The sequence below is a fragment of the Kogia breviceps genome, chromosome 14, assembly GCF_026419965.1.
Source record: "Kogia breviceps isolate mKogBre1 chromosome 14, mKogBre1 haplotype 1, whole genome shotgun sequence".
Taxonomy (NCBI): domain Eukaryota; kingdom Metazoa; phylum Chordata; class Mammalia; order Artiodactyla; family Physeteridae; genus Kogia; species Kogia breviceps.
This window is the reverse complement of record NC_081323.1, coordinates 83,219,435-83,245,073: the sequence shown is the minus strand read 5'-3', so window position 1 is coordinate 83,245,073 and position 25,639 is coordinate 83,219,435. Positions and strand designations below refer to the sequence as shown.

Here is a 25,639-nt window from a genome sequence, read left to right as displayed (position 1 = left end):
GCCATCGGCCTTCCCTCTTCTTTCCCTTTTTCGAGCAGCCATTAAAGATCTGATGACGGGGGTGAACGCGACAGCATTTTGGCATTCAGGATGGTGGCGTAATCACACATATCGAAAAACTCTAAATTTACATCGCTTGGTCTACTGTGTCTCATTATACTGTAGGCGTAAAAATTTCATGGGCCTCTTTTGTACAGCCGTCTGGCTGTATCACGGTTCAGGGGAAACAGAAGTAACTAGAACTCACGTTACCGAGAATTATTGAAATTAGGCTTTGTTCCATTTAGTCGGTACTGAAACTAGAATTTGAATATCCTTTTCCTTTTCTCCTTTTCACTTCCCATTAATAATGGAGCTCAGCTCGTACAGCCGCCCAGCTCGGACCCTCTGATGCCTTCCCGCCCGCCCTTCCCTGGGCTGCGGAGCGCCTGCACCGTCACAGCCGCTCCAGCCCCGTTGGCATCGCCTGACCTTGCCTGTCTGCGCCCCGCGGTTCCTTCTCCCCGGCGCTCCCGGGAATCCCACCACTGACACCCCAGTCTAAGGTTGTTACCCTGTGCTGGCCACACGCTGCCTCTCCTGTCTACCCCGGCTTGAACGTTAGTCCCACAAGAGCAGGAATCCTCCGTGGTCATTTCACGCTGTACCTCCAGCACCTGGCACAGAGCCGGGGACATAATAGTAGGTGCTCACTAAATATCCATTGACTGGCTGGCTGGATATTCTTGTGGGAGGGATAATGACCAGGAATCACAAGTTACAGGGCGGCTACCCACCCTTTGCCACAAAGCCGGGAGGGTCCGTTTAATCTGCGAGGAACTGAACTCCTGGGCAAGCTGTACGTACGGATGTAAACTCTCAGAGGAACATTTTTACTGCTCAGAAAATGTTCCAGCAGGCGACTAGAGAGACACTAACATGCCCCAGCCTGCAAGGCTGGGAAATGGGTTCCAGGCTGGAAGTGGGTTCTGGGCTCTCCTTGAAGCAGGCTGGTGCACAGCTCCCTGGCAGGAGACGGGCTTCGAAGGGGAGGCCCTTGGGGCTGTCACCCCGGAGCAGGTCATCACACACAGAAGTGGAGCCAAGTTTAAATCTGGTAAGGCTTGAAAGTTTGAGTCTTTGGCAAAAGCCCAAGTTAATGAAAAGCCCAAGCACAGAAAATTGATGTTATTAGATCTTGAATTGCAATTAGAGAAACCATGTAATTAATTATCAGTGTACTATTGTAAATCAAATATTGGGCTAAAAGGATCACTTCTACAGTCTTACGCATGTAACAGTAACTCAGAAGCAGCTGGAAGTAAAAGAGACCTGGTGGGCCTTCATAAGCCTTTGAGCTTGGGCGAGGCAGCGCCCCCTCACTGGGTTCGGGTTTCTTTCGTCTTCGTGCATTTGTTCATTCGGGAACTGTGATTTGAACACCTGTGGATGCCAGGCCCAGGGGCAGGTGCTGGACGGCGAGCAGGGCCTCTTTAGTGAGCTGGTGAGCAAGGGTCTTCCAGACAGCGCCGCGCTAACGAAGCAGAGACCAGCGGGGTAACTGGGCCGCGGAGTCGTGATTAATATTGTGATAAAAAGAGGGCCGCCCGGGGCAGTGATACTGCCTCTCGAGAACAAGATCTTACAGCCTAAGAACTTTCATGTGAACGTATCCGATCGTTCCCTCTCTGGTGCTGGAGCAGAAAATGCCACTACAAAGGAAGTGGCGGGTCGCTTCCCAGGGGCCCTGAGACTTCGGCTTTTCCTCTCTTCTCACCCAAGGGACAGCTGCTGTGATGTTGACAGCCTCCTCCTCCTCTTAGTCAGCCCTTTACTGTTTACTTCCCCAGCCGCATTGGGCAAGCCCCTGATCCTTGTGGTCTCAGAAGCCGTGGCTCCCGGCATCATGCAGGGCTCTCTGTCTCCCCAGGAGGAACCCACATGCCCTTCCTCTCCTCTGTCTGAATCCAGCCTATGCATCAGTCTCCTAGGTTCTTGACTCCAGAGTCGTTGTTGTTAATTTTTTTTTTTTTTTTCTTCTGGCCGCGCATCGCGGCATGTGGGATCTTCGTTCCCCGACCAGGGATCGAACCCACGCACCCTGCATTGGCAGTGCAGGGTCTAAAACACTGGACTGCCGGGTAAGTCCTGCTGATTTTGTTGTTGTTGTTTCAAAGCCACCAAGCTACATGCTGTGTCTTTCGGAATTTTGAAAATAAACGGAAAATTAACGTGTGCCCGTCAGGCTTGTTGCGGGAGCGCTACAAATGCCCCTCCCTTGCCTCAGAGCTGAGCAGGGGTAGGTGCGTGGCAGGGACACTCCTCCCCTTCCTTTCGTGAATCCTGCCCCAGCACTACCTCCTACCCCCCCATGCACACCCCCATTCCCTTTACTTTGCTGTCTTTTCTCCACTGCCCTTCCCATCTCCTGATCCATTATCTATCTTTTTGTCACCTGTCTCTCCCCATTAGGCTGTAAGTTCCATGAATACAAAAACCGGTTGCATTTCTGCAGCCACCAGAGTGGCTGGCCCTGAAACCTCCGTTTCATGAATGATGACTCTCAGGTCAGAGCACAGAAGGTGGTCTGGCCTGGGCTTCCTGGAACCACCCGTTGATAAGTGGCTGGTAAGCCATTCCCACGAGGGGCTCTCAGTTATTCTCTTTGACAGATACGTGTTTATTGCGTCTAAAGGGTTCCGAATGGTGTTTAAATTGTGAAGGCAAACGTCAGGAACTCTGAAGTTTCAAGTCTTGACTCTTAATGAATACGGGGAGGGGAGGTTTCGCTCAGTCACATAAGCAGGAGGGAAAGTCAGCTGTTTTTTTCTGTATTCACCAAGATGACCTGAAGTAAGAAAGTAGCAAACGCAAGGAAGAAGACCAAGCCCTGGGAGGTTGTGCAAGTGTGTATTTGCAGGTATCTTCTTGTCTTGTTTTTTGTTTTTGTGTGTGTGTGGTATGCGGGCCTCTCACCGTTGTGGCCTCTCCCTTTGCGGAGCACAGGCTCCGGACGCGCAGGCTCAGCGGCCATGGCTCACGGGCGCAGCCGCTCCGCGGCACGTGGGATCTTCCCGGACCGCAGTGGTTGGGAGTCCAACCACTGCACCACCCGGGGAGCCCTTCTTGCCTCGTTGATTGCTGGATCTTCTCTTTACCTGCATTTCAGGCTAAAAGGTATGACTCAGCTATGGCCAAGAACACACCAATAAAAAGTCGTTTGCCCTTCGAGCTTTCCCTCCTTCTGTAGTTGGGAGCACTGGTTGGCTCTGAGCGCCCCTCTTCCTCGCCGAGGTCTTGTGGGCTGGAGGGGGAGGCTGGGAGCTGGTGCCGGGCGGTGGTCACCCCCGCCCTTGGCCTGCTCTGCGCTCGTGGGTGCAGGAGCCCCTAGCTGTCGGCCTTCCCCTCCTCCTCCATCACCACCACCACCACCACCACCACCACCAAAATGCCTGAACATGCTCCCTAGACAGTGCAGGAGGGACTGGTGCCAGGAGAAGGAAGGAAAGGTCACAGGGCCTCTTGAGTTTCCTCACCTGCAAAACAAGGATGGTTAATCCCCCTCCCTGGGCGGTGTCAGGGCAGCCTCAGAGCTTGCTGTGCGTGGCGGTGTGCTGTGCCCAAGTGAAGCCCCTGTCATTTACCCAAGTCATTCGTTCAACCAGTAGTTAAGGACCTGAATAGGAAGGAGTATCCCACAGCCACGAAAACCTAGAGTCGTGAATATGTTCACGTGGGATGCATTGTGGGTGTTTCAAATACAAAATCTTTAATGCTGTTGTTTGTGTTTTCCTTAAAATAATTATTCTTAGGGTGGCAACCTCTCTTGTAGAAATTAACTCTTGAAAAGAAAGGGAAGAGCAAGGATTTGCAAAAGACTCAGCCAAGTGGAGTCTCTTCCCCCGGGAGCTCTCCCTACCCGCCCCAACTCCACCCCCCATCACCTAGTGCCCCTTCCTCCGTGGGGTGTGGGCTTGAGCCCTTTTTCCCCTGCCCCTGCTGCTGCTGACCGTACTCAACAGTTACTTATGTGTGGGTCACAGCCAGGAGACTGTAAGGTGCTGGGTATGGACCCTGTGTCTTACTTCTCTTTATTTCCTCGTTGGTTAACACGTAGGTGTACCTCCTAGGGATAAGATAAGTGCGTGAGCCACCCTTCTAAACCTGTTTCCTAATCTGTAAAGGGTACCCACCCTGCAGGATGGTTGCAAGACAACACATACAAAAATCTCAGTCTAGGTCCTAGTCCACAAAGGACACTCAAGAAATATCCTCTTTGGGGCTTCCCTGGTGGTCCAATGGTTAAGACTCTGAGCTTTCACTGCAGGGGGCATGGGTTCGATCCCTGGTTGGGGAACTAAGATCCCACATGCAGTACAGTGTGGCCAAAAAAAAAAAATCAATCAATCTATCAGTCAGTCAATATCCTCTTCCGTCTTCTGTGGCTTTCATTTTCCAGTGCTCAGATTATTCTCTTAAAAAAAAAAAAAAAAAAAAAGGCCTGTAACCAGAACGTGCCTTGCACTCAGTCAGGCTATTTTTACTTAACTGTTTTGTGAGTGTCCCACAGACCACGCACTCCCTGAGCTGCACTTTCAACACAGTGCCCTGCGTGGCCCAGACCCAGCTGGGGGAGGCGGCTGCAGCCTGGGAAAAGTAGATGTCAGTGAAAAATGCCGGAGGTGGTTGGCATCCGCCAAACCTGGTCATAAACCCAGTGCGTTCTCAGTACAGAATGAGCACTGTTAAAAATAAAATGTACAAGAAGCAATATATTTGAATACAAGGGCACTGCAAACAGTTTCGCAAGGTATTAAGAGCACATTAATCTTATTAGATATTAAAGTTTGCAACTTTTCAAATAATGCCGTTTTCGTTGTTTCAAAACGGCTGAGAATTATAGAGCTATTTGGTGTGGCTGTCAGAAGGACTCATGTCATTTATTGGGGCCCTGGTTTTATTTAATAGCCAGATGAATGGAACAGTTAATAAAAGAAATATTGCTTTATTCCCTGACATTTATGTCCTTGGTTTCCAATAAAGAATTGAAATTATGAATAGTTGATGGTTTAAATTGATGTTTTATGTTGAACGCTAGCTATAATTTGCCCTCTGAGGATTGTAATACCGAGAAACAGATGGTTTTTCACAGTAACAAATTGCTATGTGTATACAGTCTCCAGTCTTGGCTTTCAGACACTTTCACCTTTGGTTCCGAGCTGCCCTGCCACTGGCAGCCGGTGCGGGGGAGTTGGGGGGAGACACAGCGTCTCTGGGAAGAGACTTCCTGCTCCGGGGGAGACCCAGCCAGGCCCCCCAGGGTTTCGGCTGTGGTTCAGAATCAGATCACAGGGAAGTGCTGTGCCCCAGACTCGGCCGGTACCTGCAGTTCAGGCCGGGCGTTGGGAGCCCGGCTGCCTTTGGAAGCGGCTCATCCAGGGTCACGGTGGCGGCTCCGAGGCAGCACCCGCAGCCCCGCTGAGCGTGACAACCCGAGGCCCCACGCACTGCAGACCTCACAGTCCTTCTAGAACAGGCAGAGAGATGCAGCGGGGACAAGTTGTGCGCGCCCTGCAGGAGAGAGATTCAGAGCTGGGGTTCTGGAGCCAAGTGGCTCGAGGCCCTGGCCTGACTGCCCTTGACCGGCTGGGTGACCTTGGGAGAGACCCTGAGATCCCTGATCTCAGTTTCCTCATCTGTAAAGTGTGAATGACAGCAGAAACCGCCCACCCACACCCCCTGACACCCCCACCCCCCCCACCCCGTTATGGGGATTGAATGAAATGATCCCGTAAAACAGCACTTAGTGCAGTGTGGGGCACACAGCACAGTGCCCAGTAAATGCTGGTGCCGCTGAGCATGAGCAGCAAAAATTACAAAGCGGGGCTGCCCTGGTGGCGCAGTGGTTGGGAGTCCGCCTGCCGATGCGGGGGACACGGGTTCGTGCCCCGGTTCGGGAGGATCCCAGGTGCCGCGGAGCGGCTGCGCCCGTGAGCCATGGCCGCTGCGCCTGCGCGTCCGGAGCCTGTGCTCCGCGACGGGAGAGGCCACAGCAGTGAGAGGCCCGCGTACCGCAAAAAAAAAAAAAAAAAATACAAAGCAGATTGATGTGCGGTGATTCTTAGTGTTGGAAAAGCTTTCTTGTTCTTTAGGGCAAGTTCCCACAGGGGTTCTTTAAACGGGCTACGCCTTAGGGCTGCAGAAATTTACTTTCCAGAACCTTTTTAAGGAACGTGGCTTCCGTGGAGCCAGGCACCTGACGCGGTAGCACTGCCAAGTGTCTCTGTGGTGTTGGCCTCAGAGGCGCCCTCCCGGGAGGAGGACCAGGGCTGTCTCTGGCCCAGTGGCCACTGAGGCCCGTGCATCTCCGACAGAAGCCTGGAGCTTGTTAAACTGTTGACATGTGCACCAGAGCCCCAGCTAGACGATTCAGGAACACTTACAGTTAGGAAATGGTGTCTGGTTTTATGTGTAATTTTGCACAAGCAATAATAATAACACTTGGCAACTGGAACTGGTCTTAGGGTTTGATCTTAAGATCAAAATTTGTAAAATTTCATCAGTTGAGAACGGTGGTTCTATCTTCTCCAAGAAAAATGTTGACTTTCGTGTATTTCCTTATTTAGGTGGTGATCCAGGAGCTTGTTTTCAAGGCATTTATTTATTACTTAGAATGCGAAGCTCCTTCCACAAGGAGAGAAAATATACAAGTGTTTGAGCTCTCGATTGATTGGATAAAAAAAACCTGTGCATCTCGTGACTCGCTTAAGAGAGAACCAGCAGTGTTTCCCAAACATCTATTATGGCTGCACTTTATCCTTTTACTCTGTCCTCCTAAGGAGGGTGAGAGGCGGGGCCCTTCCCGAGGCCCCATCACCGTGCTGGTGAGTCACGGAGCCTGGAGCAGGCGCGGTCTCTGCTCATCTGCCTCCGTGGAGGATCCCGGGGATGAGCTCTGGAGGCCGGCCCCGTGGGCACCATTGCCTGCAGCTTGGGTTCGGGCTCCAGCACAGAACTGGTTGAGTGGTCGTTATCCTACAAGTTCTTGTCAACCGGTGGTGGTTTGGAGATAAGAAGTAGTACTGGGTTGGCATATGGAGACCAGGGCCAGACCCTGGACCATACTGCTCCGGAGCAGGTGTCTTTCTAGACCTCTTCCCCATTTATTGAGCCTAGAATGTTCTTTCTCCAGCACTAAGCTCATCCTCTCACGGCCCTGCTCCAGATCTTTTGGCATCTCCCTGCAGCCTGAGGCCAAGTCCGACTCCTTCCCTGGGAGCCATGGTGACTTGGCCCCAGCGTGTCTCCAGCCTTGCTGGCCTCCGTGGAATCCAAGTCCATTTCTCTGGGCACTTCCTGCGCCCCGGTCTGTCCGCCCTCTGCCCCTGCCCCCACTTCGCTTCGCCCACAGCTCAGCTGAGACGCTGCCACCCAGGAGCCTCTGGAACACAGGGGGCTGTGATCCTGTTTACCTTCAGGTCAGCTCCCTCTCCTCCTGCGACAGCACCCAGCAGGCACCGCACGCGGGGAGTGGAGGTGCCTGCGGATGTGGGTGCATGAGCCCTTGTGGCCTGAGCGGTGCTGCTTTTATCCTAATCATGAGATTCTTCGTGGGGAAGGGGGTGCGTAGGGCCCGCCGATCAGTTACAGCTCAGGTACTTTGAGAGCACAATAGTTTACCGGTGATAGTTCCTAATAGATTTTCATGGAAGAAATGATGAATCCAGGACCACTGCTTGTTCTGAAGTCCGTTGCATTTTTTTGAATTAAAGAGAAATTTGTTTTATGGGTCGAGCGTTAGGGGCCGTTATCCTGGTTGCTCCATATGACGGTGGAGACCCTGCAAGAAGCAAGGGCAGGGACAGTGTCTCTGGGTCACTGCGTTGTCCCGGTGATCGGAGGGGACTCGGGAGCACTTGTCAGACAGGAAAGGGCAAGTTAACAGAATCGCTCTGGCCTGGTGTCATTCTTTACACAGATTAAAAACAAACATACAATTGTACTTTGCCTTGGAAAGAAGTCTTAACTGTTGACAGGGAAAAGCCAAGGTCAGGAACGGGGAAGGTCTTAGTGGCAGAAGCTGCTCCGCATGAGTCACCCGGGTGTCTGCTAAGTGTCCCCAGCTCATTCCTCACACCTCGCCTCATCCCGTTAGGGGGCCGGGGTGGGAGGTGAGAAATCCAGGCTGAGCCCTGAAGTTCTCGGTGAGCCACGAAGAAAGGGTCACCTCTCCTGGCTGTGAGAGCTCGAAGCTCTATTTGTGGTGTCCAAGCCCTGGGCGGTCCTCTCAGATGAGTCAGCGCCTCTCTCCCCCACCCGTCCCGCCCCACATCTCCCCGAAGTCCCAGGGCTCTCGGCTGCTGTTTCCCTTTCATTCCCGAGTCCACAGTGCTGCTCAGTCTACCCTGCAGCTTGCAAACAGCCTCCCGGTCTCTGGATGTGGCCTGGCCAACCCTTTCCATCACCACTGTCCCCAGGATCTTCCCACTTGCCAGGGCCCTTTGGAATGAGACCTCCACACGCTGCCCGCACCCCGAGCCTCTTTGAGATGCATCCCGCACGCCGGTACCAGACAGACACGGCCTCTGCCGAGCGCTCAGGCATCCCGGGCTCAGGATGCTGGGATCCCCTCTGGAAGCGAGGGCTCCCGTATTCCGAGGCCTTTGGGCTTTGCTCCTCCTCCTGGTCCTGCCTGTCAGTATAGTACTGCTCATTCATCCTCCAGGGCCCGTCTGTGAGCCTTCCCGGGCCCTCTCCCCTCCTGTAGCTCCTTCCTCGCTCCGTCCTGCCTCCCTGCAATTGTGGGCCCCCCTCTTCCCCCAGACGTGGAACCAGAGACCCCAAACGGCATTTGATCCCAGCGTTGTGCCGAGTGGCAGCTTGCCTAGGACTTTGCGTGCACTGAGCATGGTAACGGGGACATTAATAGCCAGGATGGCTAGCGCAGTGGCCAGGCGCGGTGCTCAGCCCTCTACAGCCGTTATTTCACGTAACCTCGCAGCATCCCAGTCGGCTGGGGCATCGTCATCGTCTCCTGATTTCAGATGGGAATCAAGACACGATAACCCACCAGGCTCAGAAGCCCTAGGAAGATTTCCAGGTTTCGACAGAAGGTCACAGAACTGCTAAGGGGCAGAGCCCAAACCCAAACCCGAGCTTTCCACCGCCGGCCCTGCTCAGCGTTAATTTCAGCTGCAGCCCCTGGTGTTTAAGAGTTAAAGGCATTTTGGAGGTGATGGCCGCGGCACTGTGGTTTGATGGAGGCCGAGGCTGGCGCGGTGATGCCCTGGGTTCCCGAAGTGAGTCGAGGCGCACCCAGAGGGCAGCTGCCCCGTCCTGACCCCCAGCACGGTTTCCTCCACATTCTCATCTCCTGCCCCGATCCTCTGTCAACCCTGCTACGCTGGTTCCAGCGGCGTGGAGAGCAGGAGGGCAGCTACACGAGTAGACCGGGGTAGACGCGGGAATGCCACGTCTGTTTGCACGCACTCTCTGTGGCGGTCATTTGCGTGTGGGGTCTTCGGCTCCGGGGAGCGACTCTCGGTGAAATGGCAGCCCCACCACAGTGGAGAACGGGGCGCCATGAGGCAGGCTTGGAGGCGGAAGGTGTCTCTCCACACCGTGGGTTCCCGCAGTCTTGGCCCTGCCGGGAAGAGCAGTACGTGTGGCGCTTACGTTAAGAGCCAGTCTGCATGTGTCCCCGCTCATCTGCCCCATAACTTGGCCGAGCACGGATCCTCGCGTCCCCCTCTGACAGATGAGGAGCCCTGAGGCTTCGTCTGGCCCAGGGCCCGATAGTTAGTCGGAGAGACAGCCTCTTTGGCCCCTTGTTCCTCCCTTTTCCTGCGTGTCTCTGGGCGCGTCTGCTGTAGATAAATGCATGAACGGTTTTGTGTTAGAATAGCTTCCGCACGCAGATAAGACTCGAGGGGGTAAATGGAGAAAATGAACTGGAAACCAGACCAGGTGAGTACAAGAGCTGCTGCACGGGAGTAACAGGAACGGGATTTCCCCGCGTGTGGTCAGGGCACTGGGGGGGAACCTCTTGGCTGCCTCTCCTCTGCCATCATCCCCAGCTCTTGGCCTTTGCGCCCGGGACTCGCGGGGGCGGCGGTGGGGGGTGGGGGGAAGCTGCAGCCCCAGGATGAAGGCCACGGGAGGATTCCAGAATTCCCTTTTCCCTTCACTATGTAGTTTTTCATCAGTGACTGAGCCCATTCAACGTTTTTTACACCTCCCGCCGGATGTGAACTGGGGCACAGAGACACAGGTGGGGCGCGGAGACACAGGTGGGGCGCGGCAGGCCATCGCCATCCCCACCCTGGGGTCAGAGGGGAAATACTTCCCCGGGGCGGGGCTCTCCTGACACCCAGCACCTCTAGTCTCACGTCGTTAAAAAGAAAAAGGCTGAAACACTGGGCTGCCCTCCAGCACCGCCAGCAGAATACTGAAGTGCCAGCTAAACGTTGTACCCAAGAGAGGCCAGGCACGTGGGTCTCGTGGCCAGGGTCACTGGGGCTCAGGGCGGAAAAGGGCGTGGGGATTTCACGCTAAGCTCCGTGACCCTCAAGGGCGAGTGGGGAGGGGGCCGGCCTAAAACCCATCCCTACCTGTCTCCCGACAGAGCCGCTCTTTTCTCAGCCGTTCTACAGTTTTGTGCATCCCTGTAACGTTTTGCTTGAGAACAGTCTTCAAATCGCTAACGTAGCCTCCAGCCTCTTTGTTTTTTGATTTGGGAAAATTGAGCCTACAGCAGGGAGGTTGGACCAGCTAGTGAGCTGGGTCTAGGCTGTCACCTCATCTCAGGTGCCGCCCGTGGCTGCTGGGTGTCCGAGGGCAGGGCAGCGTCCTGTGTGCCCAGCGCCCAGCCAGGGGTCCGTCCATGTTGGTAAATGAAGTAAATAGGTGTCTCCTGGGGGGCCGTGTGGACCACAGGGTGACAGCGATTTAGGTCTTCTGTCCTCAGAGAGGGAAACTCAGGTACGAAAGAGCAGAGGTCTGACCTCGGTGCTTGCTCCGGAGGAGGAGCAACACCACGAGGCTGGGGCGTGGGCTGCCCAGGCTTCAGTCTTTGGTCTTGTCTTGCGTCGAGGGGTTTTTTTGTTTACGGCAGCTATGTGCTTTCAGAAAATAAAAGTTCCAGTTTCAATGGAGAATGATAAAAAAACGCACCAGTGTGTCCTCCCTCCAGTCTTCGGGTCTGGGGGTCCTCTGAGCACCCCGAGGAGGCCCGGGCTCCGTGCCAACCACATCCAGTTCGGGGTCCGTCTCCCCGGGCTTCGGCTCTCCCCTGTACGACAGAAGGGCTTGGCCTCAAGTCCTCCCCTTTTCTGACGCTCGCCAGCCTCTGTGCAGGGTGATAGGTCACACGAAGGCCATTAGAATTCTGGAGAATACACTTGGCTGGTCCAGGGCAGGTTCCGGGGAACTCGGAAGACGGCGGCCCAGGTCGGAGATGGGAGGTGGGGGCTGAGAGCTGCAGCTGCTCTGATGAGGGGAGAGAGGCCTCCCCGGGGAGCACATACTTTTCCATTTCACGGTTTGTCCGAGAACTGCTGACACAGGAAAGAAGCAAATTGCCACTCAGCGAGACTGGGCCGCTGGTTTGTTCACTCACTCACTCACTCATTCATTCATTCATCCCTCCCTCCCTCCCTCCCGCCACACACGCAGGGCAGAGCAGGAGCAGCTCCACACTTCCTTGCTGTGTGGCCTGCACAGGCTTCTGAACCTCTCTGAGCAGTTTGGGTGGGGTTGGTCCTCCTGGCTGTCGTCCCCTCCCCGCCACCCACTCTTCCCTCAACCCCTTCCTTCCGGCCTCAGCCACTGTCCCTGAACCCTGTCTCCAAGCCCAGAGGACACTCTCAGGCCTCGTCTCCGGCACCTTCACCTGGAAGGTGCACTCCTCCCGCTGTGACCGCCCCTGCCTGGCTTCTCCCCCACCTCATCACACCCTCCCCGGCTTCCTGGGGTCCCCTGTCTCCATCTCCCTGATGCTCCTGGGAGCACCACGCAGCCCTTGACACCTTCCTTCCCTGCAGGAGGCCGGGCCCTTCCCAGAGCTCTAGTTAATCTCTGTCCTCTCAGCTCCTAACCCGCCCAGCTCTGGGTCCACTTAGCCAGCTGCCTCGTGTGCATCAAAGCCGGCGTGGCCGCGGCTGGTGGAGTCCTCTCTGCTTGCTCGAGCTTTCCGCCGCCCTGCTGGCAGCCCCGTGGCCCACAGAGCTGCGCCCGCCTGAAGCCTGGGAGTGGCCTTGTGACAGCTCCTCCCTTATCAGCGTGGTACCAGGACTTGCGGATTCTAGCTCCTAAGGGCCTCGGTTCGTTTCATTTTCTCCCATCGTACCTTAGGAGTCACCGACGTTTTATTTTTTAATGATTATTTTATGTAGAACTCCTACATCTGCTAGTGTGACCTTGGCAATAATCTCCCTGGGACAGCCTGGCCGCCTGCACACCTTGAATTGGCTCTTTTTGCCCAGAGACTTGCCCTTGGACCTGCGCTGAAGGCTTCAGCTTTCTCTGTTGTTGCCTTCGGGAACCTACTTGCTACCTGCCTTCCAGGGCTGTTGCAGAAGACCTTGGTTTGGTTTCTGGAGGGCATTCAAGACCTCGGGGTGTTGTCTGGTTTGTGCAGAAGAGAAACGAGGTGGTTTTAGCACCTGGCTGAGGGCCGTTGTTGGGAGCCGTCGGGGTTTGGGGTCTCCAGGCACACTGCCCCCACCAGCTCCTGCCATTTGCTTGGATTTCGTGGGACCCCGCCTCAAGACCCCTTAGAGCCACCCCGACTTGCTTATTCCCGCCCTGTAGACTCTAGAAGGCAGACCCCCTGCGCTGTGACGGAGCATGTTGCCCACAGCGTCAGGCTCTTCCTGTTCTTTCTGTCCTTTTAAAAATGAATGAGTCTGGGTCCCTTCTTCTTATAAGACAACCAGCTGAACCTGCTTGTGTTAAATTGTGGCCTTATGCCTTTTGATTAAACGACCTTAAATATCTCTGAGGTAAGGGTCATTTAAGATCAGTGCTGTCAGAATGTCAGATCATGGTTTACTTGGGAAGTAATTTTGGTCACAAGATTCAAACGTGCAAGAAAAAACCCCACAGACAATATTATAAAATGTCTAAGATGGTACTTGTAAGAGGCTCAGTTTACATGTACAGAACTTTGGTCGATGTTGAAAAGCACATGGGTCTGGCCCTGGTCCCACAGGCAGGCCGACATCCTGGTGAACACAGAGCGATTTGTGTTTACGGGGACTTAGCAGATTGGTGGGTAGTTTGCAGTAAGCTTGGCAGTGCTTATTCGTATTTATCCAAGAGCTGCGGGGCCATCTGCCTCGTTTACATTTTGGTGGAGATGTCTGACCTTCTCGTGGAGGAGAGTTCCCAGGGAGACGGTGCACGTGAGGGTGGCTGGACGGTGGCTGCGGGCAGGGGGCCGGGAGGAAGGCTTCTCTGAATCAGATCCCGAATCGGGTCCCAGCTGACCCCCGGGAACCCCCCTGCAGGCCTTTCGAGTGGACAGTGCCCCCCCCCACCCCGCCCTGCCTCTCGGCAGCCGGGCCCAGCTGCTCAGGCATTTTGCGATGAGTCATTCTTTCTGGTTTGTCTCTGCCTCACCGGGTGTGACCAAGCCTGGGGACCCCGAGCAGGTCTGGAGGTGGCAGTACCACAGTGAACACGGCAAGAGAGAAAATGAAATGACGATCCCCAAATGCACAGCTTTTTTTTTTTTTTTTTTTTTTTTTATGATGACTCCCTCCGTCCCTCCCTCTTGTCAACACAGCCTCCTTGCCAGCTCCTCTTTCTCCTTTACTGTGGCCCTGTCCTGACCTTGCCCTCTGCTGCCCACCCAGAAACACCGTGCACCCCCTTCGTGTGCCCGCCCAAAGCAGCCTCCTCTAGAAACTTCTCTGACTCACTCATCTAGATGGGGCCGCTCTTCCTGGGACCTCTCCTCGGCACTGAGTGCACTTCAGCCCTGCCTGGGTTGTCCCTATCAGGGCACTTGTCTTATTTCCTCCCCATCTTACAGGCGAGAGAACAGACTTGTGATGAGGAAGCTGCTGGAAGCACCAGTCCATGAGTGGAGGAGGCTGGGGCCAGGCTTCTCCCTTCCCAGGACGAGGATGTCAGGGAGGCTCACTCTGCGCCAGAGAGCCTGGTCTTAAGGCCCACCCCTCCCCCCGCCCCTCCCCCACCCAGCTCTGCTGGCCCTGCGGGCACCCACGCAGCAGTTCTCACCGGCCCGGCCTCCGCCCCCAGCTCAGGGATTCCAGGCCACGGGAGCACATGCTGCCCACTTCACTGTGTCTGAAGTCGCCCGGCTCGGGCTTGGGGCTGCGTGTTCCCCTCCGCTTCATGCCGTGTGCTGGGCGCCCACGGTGCCCACCGCAGAGCCGAGCCCGGCCTCTCGAGACGAGGCAGCCGCTCCTGCCCCAGGGGGGCTGGGGGTGGTGTCCCAGCCCAGGACATACCCCTGGCCGAGGGTCACCCAGGACTGCCTGAAAGGCATCGTCATTTCATCGGCCGCCAGCCCCGCCCGTCCCGGTCCCTGTCGTGGGAGAAGGAGGTCTGGGGGGTTTCAGGAAGGAGAGAAAGGGAGGGGTTGGCTTTCCCCACTTCGGTCTTCCTGAAGGTGAACCCATCCCTGGTGAAAAACATTGTCCTTTTGGAGCCACCAGGCGGCCTCGGCATCTGGTCCCCAAGCAAGCCCAGGAGCTTGGGCAGGGAGCTGCTTCCTGGTCTGAATGCCTGCGTCCAGCTCTTTCTTCCTCCTTTTCTGAAGTCCAGGGAAGCTGTTATGTCGGGGGACGATAGATAAAGGCCCCTGACCCTCCCAGGTTTATGGCCGGGCTTTGAAGTGTGTTTCCTCTCAGCCCTCGGGCCACACCTCTGCATGGCCTCCTGTGGCGCTTCCCTCCTGAGATCCTGGCACGCCCCCCGGCCAGCTTCCTCCAGGCCCTGCAGACAGGCAGGAAGGACGGATGGCTCCGCTGGGCCACCAAATCCTGCACCTCGGAGCATCTGCTGTCCCATGCCAGCTCCAGGTGGGGAGAGCTGATTGCCGGGGAGGGAAGGGCCAGTTCCTGGGGTGCCGCCTGGCTGTGCTCGCCTGAGAGGTGACTCCTCCTCCTCCTCCCCCCACCCGGCCCCCCCACCCACCCCCATTGGCTGCGCCTCCATACACCCCTTTGAACTTTACTGATGACAAGCGTGTTAGAAGATTACTTTGAAATCTCAATTCTCCAGCAAAGACACCAACCCCGGGGGCCGGCTTTACCTCTGATTTATGTCGGCCGCATCCAGATGGTGGGCTTGCCACCCTTCCCAGGGGGCGAACCCCACAGTTAGCGCGTCTGAGTGTGGTTTCTGCTCCCCTGAAGCCTGTGACAGATCGCCCGAGAGGAAGGACCTCCTGACAGAGTGTGATGTGTTCATCGCGGCGGGGCCACTGCGGCCCAATCGCTTCCAAGATTAACCATCCCATGGAGTCTGCGCTGCCCCATAAGCCATCGGGCTGTGGGATTAAGATTACTGATGAACGTATGGAGTCGGATCTGGTTTAAAACTGTCTAGGTTTTGAAGTTGTTAGGTTTGGTAAGGAAATGAAACCCTTTGTCCCAAACCGGGGCCCGTTGGTCTTGTCAGCGTCACGTGCGTGCAGCATGTTTTCAGGCGTCTCTATTTTGAGCTGTTTGGAAAAGCAGCTGCCCTGATTCGAGACACATGTGTCTCCAGCTTGCTTCCCGACGTTAGCACGAAAATAGAAATCGGTCTCTGTCTGCAGCCTCTCTCGCCGGCAACTCATCAATGAAACCGCTTCCAAATGTTTTCCCTAAGCACGTTGGTTCCCCTGGCTTCTGTCTCAGTCGCCTTGTGTGGAAGGTCACATTTTTGGTTCTAAAGAGTTTTCAACAGTTTCTTCTCTGGAGAGCAACATCTATTCCATATACAGTGATCTTAGAAAAATTCCTGGTAGAATCAGTCACCCCCGTCCTGCATTAGAATCCTCCAGAAACCACCGGGTTGTGGGCCCCTCGAGGCCACGGCAGCGCCTGCATCGTTGCTCTGTGTGCACCTGGCTTCCTCCTGCAAAACGTTCGTTTGCACTTTAGCAGACTGTTTATTGGATTGGGTCCGTGCGGTTCCCCGGAACGCTGACGGGCTGGGTGATGGTTCGCCGGTGTTCAGGGAAAGGTGTTTTTAAACATGATTTACTTCCGGCCAATGTCCTGCAACCTTCAGTTGCAAAATTCACAGGATAGCTCGAGGTCTTTTAAAAATGACAGAGCCCAGCCACCTGCCAGACTCAGGCTGGAAGGGCCTCCGTGAGCATTTATCTCAGATACTCCCTATAGCTCCCTCCCTCTTGAACACAATGATGTTTGAGTTTTGGGTTCCTTGTCTTTTAACTGAAAAGCCCTTGTTTATTAAGCTGTGATGGTGGGGGGAGGACGAAGCATGGGAAGTGGAAATAACCTTTCCTCCACCGTTACGTTCTTTAATAAACATCTGCATTAAATGAGTCCTATTTGCCAGGCCCTGCGCTGAGAGTAGAAACGTCAGCAAGGCAGGGGCCAGCCCGCAGGGGCCTCTCGGGGGGGCTTCGGGCCTGGAAACAGGGTGTCTTGGGTGTTGGGGGCCCAGGACCAGCCCTCAGTCCTCCGTGGGGGGCGGTTGGGTGGACTTCCGTACAGGAGGTTACCCGGCTGGTGAAGCTCTAGAGCAGCCCGGGTATGTTGTAAGGCCTGCCCTCCTCTTAACTCTGTGTCTTAGACCTGCTCTTCTTGTTTTGCCTTTTTCACACTATGTTGCCCTGATTTGCATGTTTATCCTCCTCGTGGAACTCCAGCTGTAGAGGCAGGCGGCAGTCTTCCTGGCCGTGCACACGCGGGGGGGCACGCACAGCAGACACTCAGTAAGTGTGTGCCGAGCAAAACCCACTCCTTCCTTCCGGAGAGACTTGTCACCGGTTACCTCGCCCCTGCTCAGAAGGGGCTTAACTGCTTTTACTGAATCTCCTCCAATTTGAGACATCACTGTTCGTTCTTTAGTTGTGTCAGAGGAAAAGTGTGATTACTTTACAAAAATCTGACTAAAAAAGGTGGTTTGAGAACCATAGTGTAAAATGAGGTAAGATGGCGTGTGGTGTTGAGCTCTGCACGTGGCCTTGAGCTCGGGGCCGGGGCAGGGGCGGGGGGTAGAGTTTGGTTCTGTTGCTCCGTGGCTCACCCCTGCTCACGTTTCCTTGCAGATCTTGCCCCCGTGGGGTCTCTGGGGTCTCGTCTGGCTCTTAGCAGCTCGGGTAGAATTCCAGGTGGTGGCCTCCCATGCTGTCCGAGCCCAGGGACGCCTGGAGGTTGGGTCACAGTCCTCGGGGGGCTCAGCTCCTTCCTTGCTTGAGGCTGATGCAAGGTCTACTTGGTCGTTTGGGATGGGGCTCCCCGTTGTCAAAGAATCACAGCGTATTTGTGGGCCTCCAGGGAAATGGGGGTGCACTGTGGATCTGACCACAGCTGTGGGCCACCCAGCCTCTCCCACACGCAGCATCTGAGTTGTTAACAGCCTGCCCCACTCCCCACCCCCCGCACCCCGGGCTACAGTTCTTCCCTCCTGGACGGGGAGGTCTTCGTTGCTGCCGCCTACGAGTGACTCTCCAGATCCCGCGGTGGGCGGGGGGATGTGTCTCTGTCCCACCTCCTGTCACACTCCGTGACTGGGACTGGGGGGAGCTGTCCTAATAAAAGAGGTTACTTCTCAGCTGCCCAGAAAGGGACCTGGCAGGGGCTGACCACCTGCCTTGTATTTGCAAATAGTAGAGTCCATCTGCCCTATCAAAAGGGGCCTGGGATCGGAGGGAGGGGGCGCTCATGGTCAGAGCTGGGCTTCCCCGGGGTCAGGGGCTTGGGCTCCGTGCCAGCCCCACCCTCTGTCAGGTCGCCCGAGGCTTCTTAAGCCGCAGATTTCTCACTCTCAGGGTGGCATGCTTGTCTATCGTAGGCCATTCCATTAAGTGACCGGGATTCAGGAGGTGGTAAGGTCACCACGGTGTCACTTAAATTAAACCTAAATTGCGACCCCCGATTTCAGAATGACCTCGGATGTAAAAATCACCCGTCTCCCTGAATTGCTCCCTGAGTTGCTATCCAGTGCTTTATGGACACGACGCCTAGATAGTCTGCGTTTCCTAAAAAATACGGCTCAGTCCTGTGTCTCCCTTCACACACATCTGGATGCAGAGTCAGAAAGATTTTCCAAACGGCAGGGTGCGGGCCAGCAAGCTGTCCCCGGGGAGGTGGGCTCAGCCAGGGAGGAGCGGGGAGGTCAGCCTGACCTGCTGGTGAAATTGGATCAGGGAGCCGCAGGACAGACAGCTCGGGTCAGCTGAGCGAGGCCCCCGCGCGCTCTGTATTTGTGTGGACTGGGAGAGAACGTCAGGCTTCCACGTTTACGAGAAAGGAAAAGAAATTTGGCTAATAAACCAGTTCATAAATAACCTCAGATGACAATAGGCTTCTATCCCCAGAGTCTCCTGAGCTTTTTTAAAAAATGCATTCATATCCCACAACTCATATGATGTTCACAGCACCCTTTTAGCTGGAGTCATTGGGTGGGGGGTGGGACTGAGGCTGGGGCCGGGTGCAAGGCCTACCCGGGTTCCACAGGGAGAGAGTAATGAGGCTGGCTGGCGTGGGCTCTGGTCTCCTGGCTCTGTCCACGTGGCCTGAGTTCCCGGCTGTGAAGCGGCGCTCATCCTTCTCACAGGTGCACCCACCTGTGATGGGGGCATGGCGAGGCCAGAGGAAAGGAAGAGAATGACAGAAATGGAGGCCTCAGACTTTCTCTTAAAGGGCCGGTTACTAAATATTTTAGGCCTGGCCATCCAAGAGGCAAAATCAGGATATTATGTACATACTTATCTGTTCATTTTAAACGCAGCCATTTAAAAGTGTAAAAGAACATTCCTAGCTCAAGAGCCATAGAAGTACTGGCAGCGTAGTCAAATGGATTTGGCAGCTTTCGACCCCTGGGTGGAGCTACCTTTGCATCCAGCCAGGGCTCATTTAAGACCCAGGTCTGGACTGCTGGCCTCTTTCCTTGTGTGCAGTTTTCCTGCCCATGGGGTTCCCAAAGCTCTGCCCCACCCATTCAGGGTCCATCTCCGCTCCCTCCACTGTGGGCCCCGGGCCACCTCCTGACTGAGCCTGGGGGCTCTTGAGGAGATAGTCACCAGCACGGGCTGCGGGAAGCACATAGGTCATTCTGCCTTCTGGAAAGATCATGCTCCTTCTGGAACCTGCTTCTGTTAGGCCCTCTCCCAGAAGGAAGATCAGCTCCAGAGGTCCCAGAGAGAAAGGGAGGGAGGGCGGGCAGCAATGGGGGTGGACGTGTGGATGGGGGTTACCAGAGCAATCTTCCTCTTGCAGAGCGGGGAGATGATGGAAGATTAGCTCAGGAAGATAAGGCCCTGGAGTCGAAGTCTCAGATCTAGGGAAGAAGCAGTAACGTTCCCGGGAGGAGCTGCAGCCTTTCAGAAAGAAAGCCGCATACGTTTCATTTCAGCATCTCTCCTTTTAACCTGGGAATGGAGAAGAAAAAAGACTGGCGGGGCTTGACTGGTTCACAGGGCCCCCTCCGTTGGTTTGGACCAGCTTGAGAAGCTCCAGTTGGTAACCTGTTTTTTAACCACCAGGACAGTTGTCTCATTACTGTTTAAACAGGGAAACCTTATCAGAATCTCTCGACTGCTAACCACACCACACTCTTGCCTTTAAGGGGAACCCGGGAACGCCGGCGCTCATTAGAATCCAGGTAGAAGGGATTTTTTTTTTTTTTTTTCCCCAGGGAAAGTAATGTTCTCAGTGAATGAGTTTGGCCCTCCATGTTGAGAAACTGATTTAATCTGGAACAAGATGCGTGTGGCAGAGATGGAATAAAGCCATTCGCTGCATCAGATTCAGCATCGCGGCCTTGACCGCAGCAAGAGACCGCTGGGCACTGGGGGCACGGGGCACCGGGCAGCAGGGAGACGACGAGGCTGCAGGGTACCCTTCTTTCTTCCAGCTTCTCCACCAGGAAATGTATCTCTTTTCGATTTTATTGTCATCCTCCTCCTCATGGCAGTGGCCCCCAGGGAGCCACCTTGGGCCACGCTCTGCACCTCTGCTACTGACCTGCCAGAGGAACAGACTTCCTGTTCCCCAGGGCGGAGGTCAGGGTTCCAGAGAGCCGGCAGAGGACGCAGCTCGGGAACCCCTGGGCTGCGTGCTCCAGCAGGTCCAGTGATGTCCCGAGTCGCGGCAGCCAGGCGGGGCCTGCCACGGGTGGCAGCTTTGGGTGAAATATAGCTTCAGAGACAGCAGGGCGCAGCAGCTTTGGCGCCAGCCGGGCCCGAGTCTGCATTATTGCCAAATGGCCTCAGGTGAAACACAGCCTCTCCGAGCCCCAGATTTCCTCTTTACACGGTGAGGATAATCGCAGGCACCTGCAGGGCTGTTCCGACGCAGACAGGAGATGGCACCATACAGCGCCTGCCACCAGGCTGGCCACAGGAGCGGTGCCCTGAGCACGCCTCGGGGAACGCGGCCAGGTGTCCCCATCGCTCTGAAGGACCTGCGACAGAAAGGCGGTGCGGGGGCAGCAGGGCCACTCGGTCCAGACCAGGGAGCCGAGCCTCTTTCCATAAGTGAAACGATTCAAGCGAGCTAGGACCCAGGCTAGGCCTTGGCCTCTGCCCTCTGCCCTCTGCCCCTTCTCTCTTACCATGGGATCGTTCTGCTTCCGCACACCAGGGTGGGGGACACGGTTCGCCCAGCCTCTCTGAACTTCTTTATGTCTAGTGTGTGCTTCTGTAAATTTAAAGTTCCTTCGTTGGGTAAAAGCTTTAGAATGACTAAGATTCCTTTTGTATTGCATAATGTTCTTGCCATTGCAAAGATTAGCAGGCGTAATTTCTGTGCGCCTCCGTGAATGGCGTGCCTCGCTTAGCTTAATCTCTCTTCGGTACATGTTACAACATAGAAAGAGAGTGTCTCCGGCACACATGGGGAGCTTGAAAACGAAAGATCCCTCTGATCCAAACTTTCAGAACGGTGGACCTCTTTTTTTTTTTTCTTTTTTTTTTTTTTTTGCGGTATGCGGGCCTCTCACTGTTGTGGCCTCTCCCGTTGCGGAGCACAGGCTCCGGACGCGCAGGCCCAGCGGCCATGGCTCACGGGCTCAGTTGCTCCGCGGCATGTGGGATCTTCCCGGACCAGGGCACGAACCCGTGTCTCCCGCATCGGCAGGCGGATTCTCAACCACTGCGCCACCAGGGAAGCCCGGTGGACCTCTTAAAAAAGAAAAAAACATGGTGAACGGCCTCCCGTGCTGTCAGCGCCGGATCCGCTGACGTAGAAATGCCGGGTGCCCTCGCGACGGGGATGGGAAGTCATGCCATCTCCTCTGGGGGAAGAGGGCGAGGCACCGAGTTTGGGGTAACACTGGAGGAAACCGGCCTTCCTTGGCCACAAACTTCTAGGCAGGCATCACCTTTGGAAATCTCTGTCTGGGAAAGCCCTGTCTGCCAAGCCCTGCGGAAGATGCCGTGAGCCGCACTTGGCGGCCTGAGGGACCGGCTAGGGTAGAACTTGGGAGCCCAGGGGTTTGAGAGAGCGCGCTGGCCACCCCGACGTCAGCAGCCTGGAGGGAACGCCCCGTAAATGCCAGGCGCTCGACTAAGTGCTGGGGAAGAAATGACGGCCTTGTTGTCAATCAGGTGAGATGACCTGAGTGCCCACCTGGAACAAGGGACACTTTGCAGACCGTGTAGAGGTTCGGGGGGCTCTGAGCGTTGCGTCTGTGGACAGGGACAAGGTCATGGTCTTCGTTGCCATCGTCATGGTAACAGCCCCATTCGGGACCTAGCGTGTTCATTCATTCAGAAATGTTTCCAGGCTGCCTACTGTGCGCCTGGCAATGTTCTCATAAGGCTAGCGACATCCTTCCTACCGAGCGGGAGGGAAGGCTGAGGCGCAGAGAGGTGGAAGTTTAGTAAGCAGCCTAATTCGCTCAGCTGTTCAAAGGCAGAGCTGAGACTCCAGCCCAGGTCAAGTTGAATTTTTCTGTGAGGATGACTTTGCAGATGTGCTTACATAAGAAAGGGAGATTTCACGGAGTGACTGAACCGCGCACAGCGTTTCGTGAATCAAATCTGCGTTCAGGCAGTAGGGTATTGGGCGTCTGTTGTTTACAAGGCCACACCCAGGGGAGTGTGTAGTCTGGAGGGAAGAGGAAGGAGACAGGTAGTGATGAGGTATAGTTGGTTTGTTGGCACGTGTCCCTGTGTGTCTGCGTGTGTGTGCATAGCTACATGAAAAGAGTGTCCAGAAGGGGCCCCGGTGAAGCACTGATGGAGCTCAGGGGGGGGGCGGGGAATCGTGTGTGTGGACCCCAATGACTTGCTAACCTGAGGACTCTTCCAGAAGGTACCATTCAGACACTGTCTGTTTACATTGCTTGGCCCAAGGCGTGTATTACATTTCAACTTATTGAAACTTATTTCTATGACTCCTCAGAAGGATGTTTTGTCTAGAAGCCCTCTCTGAATATATCATCTTATAGTAGATCCACGGTGCCACCTATTCTCATGGCATTGCTACCACGTCGGGGGAGCTGGGTAAGAGCCTCGTGTTACCAAGAAAGACCCCTAAGAGGTCCAGCAGAGCAGGTGCATCAGAGCACTGCGGGCCCAGGCGTGTCGTGGGGGGACATTCGGACGAGGGCGTGTGTGACCCCATGATCCCCTGGCCTGCAGAAACCATTCATTCCCCTGAACTCTTTCTCGAGGACCACCAGAAAGAAATGCCTTTCTCGAAAGCTCTGACGCTTCCTGAGGATGGCGCTGGTATTTGGGAGTCAGAGGCACCCTCTTCTGTTAACCCCGTCTGGGAGGGAACTGCCGTGTGGAGCTGGTACCCGGTCAGGGCAGGAGACTGAGTTATGCCCCCTCACTCGAGGGGGGAGTTTTTATTATTTTGCCCAGACACTTGAATTTGAAATACATACTTTGTTACAGGTAATTTTGGAAGACTCCAGAAAGGACTCCTCTAAGGGGTCTTCCAAAGTAATTTCACCACATTAAGTTTTAACCTTAGGTTACCATCTTGTTGGTTTTGCATGATTTGTTTTTATAAATGGACCTTCCGGTGGTCCTCCAGGTATATGAACATTCCCATCAGACACCTTTTGTTTACATAGCATCTCAAGGAGCCACCTGATGGAATGGAGTCACATGTCTTAGGCTCCCGTGCACATCTGCAGGCGAATCTTTCCAGCCTCAGGTTGGGCACCTAAATGTTTGAACACCGTGCTCTACAGCCAGTTTTCTTCACTTCTCTTTTGTGGGCCTTCAGCATCTTTTAAAGGTTATGTCTGAAGACTTTGCGCTTTGGAGCTTCCCTGGTGGCGTAGTGGTTAAGAATCCACCTGCCAAGGCAGGGGACACGGGTTTGGGCCCTGGTCCAGGAAGATCCCACATGCCGCAGAGCAACTAAGCCCACGTGCCGCAACTACTGAGCCTGCACTCTAGAGCCCTCGAGCCACAACTACCGAGCCCACGTGCTACAACTACTGAGCGTGCGCTGTGGATCCCACGAGCCACAACTGCGGAGCCCATGTGCCACAACTACTGAGCCTGCGTTCTAGAGCCCGCGAGCCACAACTACTGAGCCCGCGTTCTGGAGCCTGCGAGCCACAACTGCTGAGCCCATGTGCCACAACTACTGAAGCCCGCATGCCTAGAGCCCGTGTTCTGCAACAAGAGAAGCCACTGCAATGAGAAGCCCATGTACCGCAATGAAGAGCAGCCTCCGCTCACCGCAACTAGAGAGAGCCCGCGCACAGCAACGAAGACCCAATGCAGCCAAAGATAAATAAATAAAATTAATTTTAAAAAAAAGACTTGGCACTTGCAAAGCTATTTCTCTCTGAAACCTGACGCACTCTGTCCCCCACCCCCACCATGTGTCCTGCTCTCACTCTGTCCTCGGGGGTGGGCAGGCCTGGGGCCACTTATCTTTGCATCTCTATAAGCTTGATTCTCAGTACACTGTTTATTGGGTGAGTGAATGAATGAATGAATGAATGCAGGAAGCATTCCACCAGAGAATTTTTTTTTTTTTTTTTTTTTGCGGTATGCGGGCCTCTCACCGTTGTGGCCTCTCCCGTTGCGGAGCACAGGCTCCGGACGCGCAGGCTCAGCGGCCATGGCTCACGGGCCTAACCGCTCCGCGGCCTGTGGGATCTTCCCGGATCAGGGCACGAACCCGTATCCCCTGCATCGACAGGCGGACTCTTAACCACTGCGCCACCAGGGAAGCCCCCACCGGAGAATTCTTAAACTCTTAGCCAGTCGTGGAATTTCCCCACAGCCAGCTTTTAGAAGGCTGAAAGTATTTTTGATATTTATCTCTTTAACGAATATGTTAAAAAAAAAAAAAAAAGCGCCAACCACTGTTTCTCAACTGATTCCTGAACGTGTGATAAGAAGCACGATTCCTTGTGGGAGAAAAACCTGTTCAGGTTAAATTCTTATAGCCTCATATTGTTCAGCTAAGATGTAGCAAGAGTGTAAATAGCTAGGTGCTTTGACCTACCTCAAATGTTCGCCGATGTAAGACATTCTGTCCTCGTACCAAAAAAAAGAAAAAAAAAAACCCAGAAAAAAGCGTAACCACCCCAGCTTTGGGGTTACGTCAGGACTGCCACTGGCAGCACTGTCTTGTGTGGCCAAGCTGTAGATCGAGAGAAAATTTGAAGAACAATAACAAGGTAGGAAAAACACCAAAGCTCAATTTGAGATGCTGGGAGATAAATAGATGTATATTTGCCATATATGGTAATAAAAGAAGTCCAAGCAGATGCTCTTGGCATTTATGGACTTCTCAATGATTCATCAGCAGGACTAACAGCTTCAGCCAAGAGATATAGAATTTGTTAAACTGTATCTCTCTCCTGAACGGTTTCACTACAAAGAAGCCATGCTGTGTATTCCAAAGAAAATTCCACGACTGTGTACAAGTATTTGGTAACAGGCCTGAGAAAGAGGAATTCCAAAAGTATTTGAAAGCCATTTGTTTACCAAAGCAGAATCACTCTCTGAGTGTTAGCAGCTTTCTGTAGATTTTCTGTAGGTTCCCGCAGCAGCAACTCTTCCTCTCATGCCAGAAACAGAGGGGTCTGAGCTTTTTCGGCTGAACTCATGGACACACCCTTCTCGCTGAGGTGTGTAGGTAGGTAGGTGTAATTCGGGGCTCCATCTCCAGGGACAGGGTTACAGATGAGCACCTAGGCGTGTGCACGCTCCTACAGCACCAGCTCCTTCGAGCCCAGCGGTTTCCGAGCTGTGCCTCGTTCCTGCCGTCCAGGCCCGCAGCACTGCTCCGCGCAGCAGACCTGGACGAGCCCGACCTCGCTGGACTTCTCAGCGGGTGGCTGCTCCCTGCTGCGCCTGTAGAAGCTACATTACAGCATCCCAGAGAGCAAGCGCGAGGGACACCGGGTATCCCCACGACACGGCAGCCGCATCCCCCCCCGGGAGTTCCCGTGAAACGTGCTCATTTTGAAATGACACACGGGCTTCAGAACAAATCAGTACCAGGAAGATGTCGTTTTAGAC

At 54.7% G+C, this 25,639-nt stretch overlaps 1 protein-coding gene and 1 long non-coding RNA gene across 11 annotated transcripts in view; one reads left to right on the top strand and one right to left on the bottom strand.

Annotated features, from left to right (window-relative positions):
* The window catches only part of CUX1 (cut like homeobox 1), a 374,916-nt gene that overhangs the window by 133,145 nt on the left and 216,132 nt on the right, over positions 1–25,639 (top strand). The gene's annotated exons all lie outside the window — the stretch shown is intronic.
* LOC136792531 (uncharacterized) lies at positions 4,970–15,763 on the bottom strand. Of its 3 annotated transcripts, XR_010836455.1 has the most exons (4): positions 15,263–15,763; positions 10,590–11,534; positions 8,472–9,845; positions 4,970–5,550 (listed from the first exon to the last, which is right to left on the bottom strand). It is a non-coding gene; the product is annotated as an uncharacterized lncRNA (long non-coding RNA). The 3 variants fall into 3 exon arrangements; XR_010836453.1 differs by lacking the exon at positions 4,970–5,550 and having other exon boundaries at positions 7,716–9,845; XR_010836454.1 differs by lacking the exon at positions 4,970–5,550 and having other exon boundaries at positions 7,716–9,845; positions 10,590–11,531.